This window comes from Hemicordylus capensis, chromosome 3 (assembly GCF_027244095.1).
Source record: "Hemicordylus capensis ecotype Gifberg chromosome 3, rHemCap1.1.pri, whole genome shotgun sequence".
NCBI classification, from domain to species: Eukaryota; Metazoa; Chordata; class Lepidosauria; order Squamata; family Cordylidae; genus Hemicordylus; species Hemicordylus capensis.
In genome coordinates, this window is record NC_069659.1 from 159,784,047 (window position 1) to 159,794,698 (window position 10,652).

General features: G+C 40.8%; 1 long non-coding RNA gene across 1 annotated transcript; it reads right to left on the reverse strand.

The window, feature by feature from the left end:
• Nucleotides 1–5,137: 5,137 nt before the first annotated feature.
• LOC128349199 (uncharacterized) lies at nucleotides 5,138–10,376 on the reverse strand. Its single transcript, XR_008318614.1, has 2 exons — nucleotides 10,211–10,376; nucleotides 5,138–5,643 (listed from the first exon to the last, which is right to left on the reverse strand). It is a non-coding gene; the product is annotated as an uncharacterized LOC128349199 (long non-coding RNA).
• Nucleotides 10,377–10,652: the final 276 nt, after the last annotated feature.

A 10,652-nucleotide genomic window follows, 5' to 3' on the forward strand; every position in this document is an offset into this window, starting at 1 on the left:
TGGGATTCTGGAGTCAAAAAGGGCCCCCTTGGAACATGGCACTGCATTTGCCATGCGGTCGCCCACTCACCCAGTTTGGAGTAGGGATGTGCTCAAAATGGGATTCGAGCTCGAAATCATGGCACAGTCCCTGCAGCTTTACCATGGTTGCTGACCACACAAATGGCCATGTGCACAGAGGCCATGTGCATGCTGGCATTGCAGGAGGGCAGCTGGGAGATGCCACACCTGTGCGCAATCTTAGCTGTGGGAGGGGGGTGCCACCGAACTTCCTGTGGTGGCAAACAGAGGAGCAGGTATGGACTTGCTCTCCTCCCTTTTAAAGGTACGGGGATTGTGCCGCAATTTGGAGTTCGAATCACATTTGAGCAGATCCCTAGTTTTGAGAGATCCTTTTGGAGCTCCTCACAATCTGTTTTGGATTTCACTACCCTAAATAGTTTAGTGTCATCTGCAAATGTGGCCTCTTCACTGGTTACCCCAGCTTCTAGATCATTTATGAACAAGTTAAAGAGAACTGGTTTTTCCTCTCTGTGTGCTATTGCGGCCTTAATCTGGAATGCAATACGTGCTTTGTTAGGCAAGATGTTAGCTGATGTAAGCTGGGCTTGTCATTATATCAAAGCACTCAAAAGTTAGTGAGGGAATATGGAACTATATCATGGGTAAAACCAGATTGTGTGTGTGTGTGTGTGTGTGTGTGTGTGTGTTTATACTGCAGCTACCATATTATTTGATATTATATGGATTATGCCAAGTTCTTTATCAATGCTTAAATTTTTAGGAGTAGCAGAGTGCTGGAGTAACTCTGGTCCCTTTCTACAACAAATATCTGTTACTGCTAATTTTTAATGTTGGCAAAGTAAACAAAATGTTCAAAAGAATTATTTAGAACAGATATTTAACAGCACCAGGAAAGAAAAAGTGAGAGAGATACTATTTGATGTGTTGGCAGGCTGCAATAAATTATGAAGTGCCATTTAGTTTTCCAATTGAAAAGAAATTCTGCATTAATAATGTCATAAAATAAGAACATGTACCTTCTGTGTTTATAAAAGGATAACATTGCATTAAACACACAGTTTATTCTGAATGTATTACCATAAGCTTCAAAGATAACTGAAAATAAAAACAACTAAAATGGTTTTACTAGCTTTTAGGACAGATAATGTTTTAACATCTTTAGAGCATGCAAAGTATTGGACCTAGAAATGAAATACATTGTACTATGCTATACATAGTTTTTCAGATGTATTGCGGTAAGTATTGTGGAGGTGGGGAGATAGCAAAAGGGGGGGACAGTAGCAAAAGGCCAAGCTTATCATTGAATCCAACTGGTTATTTTTCAGGCTGAGTGACAGCATGTGGAATTCGGCCAGCTTAAATCTCCGATTGTCAATCCTTCAAGTTTTCAAAACAAATAAGGCCCTTCTTGTCAATTTTTCAAAACAGATGTGATTTGTGGGGTGGGGGGCCCATATTCGAATTTTAAATCAGACCCATAGAAATGATGTGTGGGCACAGTTCTGACACTTCGTCCCCACCAGCATCATGTGGCCCTTCTGATTCTGTGTTTCACCTATGATTGGAACAAGCATCAAACAGCCTAACTTTTTTTGCGGGGGGAGGCTGGGCTTTCTCTCACTGCTGCTCTCATCGGACATTGTTGACACATCTCCTCAAATCTGCTGCCTCCCTTAGTCTGAACTTTCTCCTGTTTGACAGGAATGACTCTGAACTGTCCAATAAACAAGCATGAATACCAAATATTTTCAGCATGTGGATGACACCTCAGTTGCTTTCCTTGATGTGTAAAGTCCTTTCTGTCATGTTTCCTTTATGATTCATCCTCAAGGAATTTCAGGTTATGCCGCATTTACAATTGGCAATAGATCTCTCCTCTTTAATGTTTCATATGTAGAGGGGGGGCACTAAACTGCTATTCATCTCCTCTGGAGGGCAGGCTGAAACCTTCAACATAACTATTATTAGACTTCCACATGCTTATAAATGTATTGGTGACAGCTGTTTTTTACCTCTTACATTCTGTCTTAGTGTTTCTGAAGCCATTTATCCACAATAGCTGAAACACATATATGCACATTGCCCTTTCGAACAGTCTGCAGAGCTGGATCCCTTTTGTAGGCAGACAGTAAAATGCATGGCTTTTTAAATCACAGTGTACAACATTGCACTATACTTTCTAAATGATGTCACTCCAGTTTCTGAAAAATAACTTAAATATGTCAGAGTTTATTGGTATTCTTATTTTGTTGTATCCAAAGACTGTCACATAAGTGCCACTGAAACCAATGGGGCAAGTTAGTTGTGACTAACATAAATCTCACCATTTTCAATTGAACGTAATAATGACTAACTTTCTTTGGCTACAGCTTATTATTATTTACTATTATTGACCTGAAAAAAGTCTTGCAATGAATCCTTAGCCTCTAACAGGAATGCTCCTACTCAGGGATCCAACCAGCCTAGAACTGCAGTCTTATTGTGTTGTTTGGCCTAGCCTAGGTAAAATGATATATTACATATGTCAGATCATTAACAGTACTTAATTAGCCCAAACAAAGAAACAATGAGTTCCTTGTTAACTTGAAAAGGAATACTACATTTAATCCTAAATAAGGAACAGTTCCTTGAAGGAAGGAACCAGTGGCAAGCTTGGGCAGACAGCATTTTTAGCTGAATTTCCGTGAGTGTCTGTGTGTCTGTCCGTGTGTCCCCCCCGTCATCAACTTTGCAACGCCTGGAGCAATATGAATCAAATCAGGTACAGTTGTAGGGACACATAGGCACACCTCAACACAGAGTTTGTGATGACCTCATCCACCCTGATCCAAGATGGCGGAGATGTAAACTTTTGAGGCGCAAGTGAGCTAACTTGTGAACCGCCAAACCGACTTGAACCAAATTGGCTACACCTGTAGAGGCACATAGGGATACCCAAATGGCATGGTGTGTGATGATGTCATCCATGCCGACTCAAGATGGCGACCATGTGAACATTTGAGGCTCAAGCAAGCTAATTTGTAGACTGTCTAACCAATTTAAACTGAATTAGGTACAGTTGCAGGGAGTGACACATAGGGACACCTCAACAGTGTAGTTTGTGATGATGTCCTCCACGCTGAACCAAGATGGTGGATGCATAAACTTTTGAGGTGCAAGTGGGCTAACCCTGATTCAAGATGGCAGAAGCATAAACCTTTGATGCACAAGCGAGCTAACTTGTGAACCACTTAACCGATTTGAACCAAATTTGCTACAGCTGTAGGGACACATAGGGACACCTCAATGGCAAAGATTGTGACAATGTCATCTATCCTAATTCAAGATGGTGGACATGTAAACTTTTAAGGTGCAAGTGTACTAACTTGTGGACAGTCTAACCGATTTGAACCAAATTTGCTACAGCTGAATGGACACTTAGGGATACCACTATGGTGTAGTTTGTAATGATGTCACCCACCCCAATCCAAGATGGTGGATGCATAAACTTTTGATGTGCAAGTGCACTAACCTGAGGACTGTCTAACCAATTTGAACCAAATTTGGAACAGCTGTAGTGAGTGACACACAGGGACACCTCAATAGTGGAGTTTGTAATGATGACATTCACCCCGATCCAAGATGGCAGACACATGAACATCTGAGGCACAAGAGATCTAACTTGTGGATCTTGATCTGAACCAAATTTAGTCCAGATGTAGAGACAGTGAAAGGAAAGTAGGCTGGTTAGTTCTTGCTAGAACAACTTGTTTTCTTTCCCATCTTCCTGAAATCTTCCCCTCTTTTCCTATATATTGTTAAACAGTTTGGGTTTGGGCTGCCCTAAAACTGAGCACTTTGTTGCTTCCTCTGCAAACTGAGCAAAGAGGCACCTTTTAAAAGTGGTGATTCTCTTTCTTGAGCAGGGGGAGAGCAACTGGCCCTATCCATCCCCAGCACAGCATCCCTCAAATAGCAGTTGTTGGTGTCTATCTTTATTTCCTTTTTAAAGAGTGTGAGCCCTTTGGGAACAGGGAGCCATTTTATTCATTTATTTATATCTATGTAAACCACTTTGGGGCCTTTTTTGAAAAATGTTATATAAATATTTGTCTTATTTGTGGATGGGGTCAGAAGTATAGCTTGAGGAGAAGATACCTTTAACCTTATGACAGACATCCCCCTGACCCTCTGCTCACCTATGCAATAATGAAATGTGCTCAGTCAGACCAAATCTCTCCCAGCATCAGGCACATTTTGGGGGGTAGAATAGGCTGCAGTGGAATGAAGGGGAGATCACACACACACACACCCCTTGTGTGTGCTTTTACAAACTTAGTCTGGAACACAACACTGCTGCACTGGTGCTTCATTAGTCAGGATGTTGGTCACCAAAATTAATGCAAAAATGCAAATAAAGTAGGGCTGGGCTAGAGACTCTCCTTTTCTTTCTTTTCTTCTTTTTTCTTTAGTGCTGTGAAATAACTGTGCCCTTTACTCTAAAAAGAAGTTATTTTGTTCACTAGATAAGCTTGTACTTTCATTGCCTATTAGAGTACAACACTTGAGGTCCTTTTTAAAAAAGGTAATTGAGTTGTTAGTGAGTGTGGCAAGAAGATAGGCAAGTGAGCAAGTTAAAAGCTGGTATTTAGTGCATGTATTTAACAACCAAATAATTAAATTTCTTTATATGTAATCTCTTAAGTAAACTAGATCTAGGATCTTGTTTCTGTCTGTAGCTAAGTTTAAGCAGGTGTTCATTCTGTATAAAGGGAAAAAAAGAAACATTTTGGAAACTCAGTTTTTCACCTGCTTTCCCTCCACATCCAGGACTGAGAAACCTTCCAATTTCATTGGCAGACGATGAAGTAACATTTCACTCCTTATTCAGGTTATATGATATGACTTGCCAGAGAAACAGAAAAGAAAGGTTGTACTTGGAAAATAATTAGAGATAGCAACAAGAAGCATGTATTTAGCTAGAAAATGAAGAGGGAGCTATAGAATACAACTACATCTTACACAGAATTCCATGGATTTTTCCATCCATATTTTTAAAGGAAAACATAAGAGGAAAGGTGCATCAAGTAAAGTGAAGTTTCATAAAGTGAAATTATAATTTAATAATTCCCAATGCATGTTCAGCTGTCTTCATTGGGGGAATTTATTCATCCATTTGCTCATCACAAAATTGCATCTCTTTCTAATGTTCCAAATAAAGTTATGTATCCAGATAAAGTTGTGTGTGACTAAGTACCCAAATAAATGGGACTTCTTAGTTATATAACTAACTTGTCTCATTGTTCTCAGGGGTGCTTAGTCATGACTAACTGTTTAGATACAATCCTATATGTAGAGCTGCTCAGCTGCTGTATCTCCAAATATAACACAAGCAAATTCTGGAAGAAAGGGAAAAACAAGCTACTGGTTCCTTGTCCATTGGTTAATGCCAGGTTAATCTTTTCCCTTGCTGATGCTTTTGCTGTGAGGGGAAAGGTGGGATTTCCTAGCAGCTTTTGCTCTTCTGGTTGATGACCACAGCCAGTTCTTCTCACCCCGGCAGTAACAGAACACAGTGCAACTTCAGCACAAGCAGACACAAAAATCCCGGTCCCAATGATCTCACAATCTAAAGTTAGACTGAAGAGAGATGAGTAGAAGGGAGAAGGGAGGTTAACAAGGAATGAATACTAGCCACACATTTACTCATAATCTTCTTTTGAACTTGCTAGTTTTTAATAGTAAACTTTGAGGCCAATCACACAATCAAAAACTGTGTTCTACCGGGGTTTGGGAACTGTGTGTGCTCCCAATTTTCGGTTGTGTGGAAATGACGTAGGAGGAAAACCTGGGTAGCTTTTCCTCCTACCTTGCTTCCACACAATCACTTTTACTCAGGTTTTCCTCTTACCTTGCATCCACATTTGAAAATTGGGAGCACACACAGCTCCCAAACCTGGGTAGAACACAGGTCAACTGATTGTGTGAATGACCTAACTATGTTGTAATGTCCCCGTCATGTCCCACTTGATGATACACAGAGGTATGTACTGTATGTGACAATAAAAACTTGAAAAGCAATCCAGTGGGGGAATCATTTTTCACCCTTGTACATGGACTTTTAAGAGAATTTTGCTTAGAAGGGCAGAAATAGCTATATTTTAGGAAAGAGAGATTTGATTTTTTCTGACAGTTCCTATAAAAATTTGTTGCTGACAGGAAAGTTTGACTTCTTTAAACATCTAAATAAACAAGATAATCAAAAAAAGTCAGTAAAAAGTTTTCATCTGCTAGTATTGCTTTGCACTATTTTTGCAAACATTTCTGTATTTAAATAAATAAATAATAAACAAACTTAATCAACCCAAAACTTAAAATGATCATTTGTGGATGGAAACCTACCCAGTATAAATATGCATGATGGCTCAAAGTTCAAAATGTATCACATTTGTAATCAACTGTGTATTAAATATGTAGGATTTCTGATGGGGGAAAAGTTGTTATAAGATCTATTCAGACATTACATTGGACACACATAAAGGTGTATGCCGGTATTTTTTAAACTTACTTTCCAGTAGGCTTATGAGATCACCCAGCATTTTGTGTGTCCTGTCCCTCACCCCATAAACTTTGCAATGCCTGAACCTATATGAACCAAACTGAGTACAGTTGTAGGGACACATAGGGACACTTCAAGAGCATTGTTTGTGATTATGTCATCCACCTCGATTCAGGATGGCGGACACGTAAACCTTTGAGGCTCAAGTGAACCTCCTAACCGATTTGGACCAAATTTGCTTCAGCTGTAGGGACATAGAGAGACACCTCAACTACATAGTTTGTGATTATGTCATTCACCCCGATTCAAGATGGAGGACATGTAAACTTTTGAGGCACAGTCAGTCAGTCTTTATTATGGTCTTTGACCAATATCAAAACATCTGAAACAAATGGAAAATTTAAACATAGCCATATTAATAACCTATCTGCACTCTGGATCTAATCATTAGCGAACAGAGTGTGTCAAACTTCTATTGTAGAACAACAGAATTTTGCAACTGTGTGTGTGATAGATGGATTCGCATCTGTTAACAAATATTTGACATAGAATTCATTGGATTGTTCTTGTAGGTTATGTAAAACTGGATCAATTAACTTTCGCCTAAGACTTATATAAAAGGCACACTACAGGGGCACATGTGCAACTGACTCGATCTCCTCAGAGTTACAGGGGCAATATCTCTGCTCAATTGGAATTCTGCTATATCTTCCAGCCAGTAGTTCTGAGTGGAGGGCATTCATTCTGGCCCTCAGGAAGGCCCTTCTATGTTTAGGGAAGGTGAGGAGGTATAGATAATCTGCTGGGCAAGTTCTCATCCTACCACTGTGGAGGTGGAATGACCTAGATGTCCTCGACAGGTAATTCTGAAACTCAATATCCCAGATCCTTCATTTAATAAGTTATTTGGCCTTCACCAATCCCACAGAGAGGATTGTCTCAGACGAAAGACTGTAAGTATGGAGTTTCCTAACACAGTTCTCCCACAAACTCGAGCAGTGCCTATCCAGTAATAACAAGGGAAGGTTGAAAGAGATCTAACTTGTGGACCTCAATTTGAACCAAATTTAGTCCAGTTGTTGAGATAGTGAAAGGAAAGTAGGCAGATTAGTTCTTACTAGAACAACTTGTTTTGTGTTTTGTTTTGTAAATGATTGTACATGCATTCATTTAAAAAATGAACCTGGGTACAGTCCCCTCAAATGCAGGGTACAGATAGGAAGCATATTACTGGATGTACAACAAATATAATGTTTGAATAACTATATGTTCATACAGATCTGTGAGTACATTTTACATAGATTGTATATGCACTGAACATAACACTTGGCTAGTGCTATAGTCTCCTGCTTTTATGAATTTCCAATGACAGTTTTGGTTTCATGCTTGTTACAAAATGCAGTTCCCAGTACACTCTCTTTCCCCTTTTCTCACATGATTTATTCCACTACAACTACCATCTTCTCTGCCCTTACTTATTAATATAATTGCACTATTACTACATGGTGTTGAATCTACTTCAGCAATTCTCACCACAAAAGTAACAATTTTCATATGCTTTTCCTTTTTAATGAAAGTTTACTGTGAGAATTCATATAACTCTGATGCTAAGTAGACCAACATCTGCTAAATACTGCAAATATAACCACTCAACATTTTCAAGAAATAAAGCAAAGAAATGAAACAACAAATGTCTTGTTTTTTAAAAAAGAAAACTTAACATACTATGAACAATTTTGGCCCACTGCAACTTTCAGCAACTTCTAGTACAATATTTTAAAAGGAAAAAAACTAAGCAGATTTCTGTCACGTATAATAATCATGCTATGCCTAGCATTCTATTTTAACTTTATTTTTATTGAACTTTTTAGGGCATTATATCCAGTATTACTAACCTGAATAAATGATGTTAACTATGGGATATTTTCAAAAAATGGTTGCTTGCAGGCAACTACAAAATCCAAAACAATATATAAAATTGATATAATAGAAAGGAAACCTAAGTGGATAAGCTAAGCCTCTGTCACCTGGAAAAATGAAGTATGTTGAAACATCTAGGCCTGGTGGTGGAACATGTGCTGTCACAATTGTAGTATTGGCCACTAGAAATCTGTGGTGTATTCATAGCATGCTGTAAGTCTCCTTATGAATGTGTTGTCAGGTACCATCAGAAGTGCATTACAAAACACTTCTGTAATGTTTGAGCTGGCCCAACAAACAGGAAATATAGAGAGATAGGCCACACCCACATGCAATGGGGAACCAGAGTTGCAGGGACCTGGGGTTTCCTTATTGTCATGTCCAAACTCGTGCAATTCTGGTCCCATCTGTAGCACGACCCAAGGTTTCGCTACAGAGACTCCAACTGGAGCCCTTGGTTTGTAGTGAGTTTCACTGCTCGAAACCAAGGGTCCACAGAGCCTCTGTTCCATCTGAATGCAGCAATGGAGGCTAAGGGGACAAGTCATGCTTGCTACCACAAGACCAGCTCTCCTGTCCCACCTCTGCCTGACACCCTTGTGTGAGCCTTGCTCCCCACACAGCGCTCAGACATGACCCATGTGGGTGTGTGCTTAAAAAAAGATTTCTTTTAAAACGGAGGGCACACAAAAAACCCTATCCAAAAAAACCCTAAATTAAACCATGCACCTGCCCACCCGCTCCACCCACAACAATACAATACAATACAATACAATACAATGGAGGGCAACTAAGGGGGAACCTATAAAAAAAGAGACAACCTGTTTTTAAAAAAGACAGAAAAAATACCTTCCCCAACTCAAACAAGAAAGGAGGCCTTATTTAATGAAAGCTAAGGACAAAGGGGGCACCAAAAAGAAAGCACTTACCCTTTGTGATCCTGATCCCCACACACTGGTCAGAAAGAAAAAAACCACTTTCCTGACCATTGGCAGGCTGGCAGGCAGGGGAAGAGAAGGGAAGCAACCACTGCACTGGAGTCTGGAGCAGGCAGTGTGCTAAGCACCACAGGAAAAGGGTTTAAAAAGAAAAGCACCTGCTCCAGAGAAAACAAGGAACCCCCCTCCCTAAAAACACCCCCAAAATGGAAAAAAAAAAGCAAATGAGGCTGCTGAACTGAGGACTCTTCAACTCAGCCCAGAATTAAAAGCAGCAGCTACCAGTCAGTAATAAGTAACTGAAAACAGGAAGAGGGTGTGGGGGGCAGAGGAGTGAACCAGGGAAATGGGCCAGAGAGGCCCCTCAGGCCAAAGGGCCTATGCCCCCCTGCCCCCCTGGCAGTGGGCACAGAGCAGGAGAGACAGTCACTCAGAAAACAAACAATCCAGCAGCAGCAGCACAGACACACAGGGTGTGTCAGGGGACACACAGACACACACACACACACAGGGTGTGCCAGGGGAAATTACTTTGGAGAAGGGGGAGTGGGGTGAAGGCCAAAAAAAGGGGGGCAGAGGAGACTGTAGAGATCTCACCACCCCTGGCACAGAGGCAGGCAGGCACAAGAAGTCTGCAGCCAAACTTTCTCACCACCAGCAGCCAGCAACAGCAATCAGCAAGAGTGATTTTTTTCAAGGCCAGTGCTTGCCTTTAAATAGCCCTTGAAACTCCCTCCTTTTGGAACCCCCACCTTTGCCCTCCCCCCCGGCCAATAGTGCACGTGCTCACAAGTTTTCTGATGTCCACTCAGTTAATCTTGGATTCCGCTCAGTTTGTATTAGGAAGGCCCCACTCTGCATGCATGTGCGCACACAGAGTCTTGATATTGCCGCACAGAACAAACGCATTCCACACAGAGATTAAAAAAATTAGAGTGATCACTGACTGGTACCACTGGAAAGCCTACCAGAGAGCCAGATATATCTGGCCAATCAGTGAAGCAGGAGCTCAGCAAGTGAAGTCAAGGAAGACAAATGACACAAAATGGCTACTAGCACCTAAAATGGAGGCTGGAGCCTTCGAGCCGGTTTGAACCAGTTTGAACTGAACCAGGCTCGATTGGATTGAACTAGGGCTGGCATTGCTAATACAATGCCGTGTTTGGGCTGAGTTTGAACCTTCGAACTGAACCGGTTCTAATTCGAACCTGTTTACACACCCCTGCTATGTA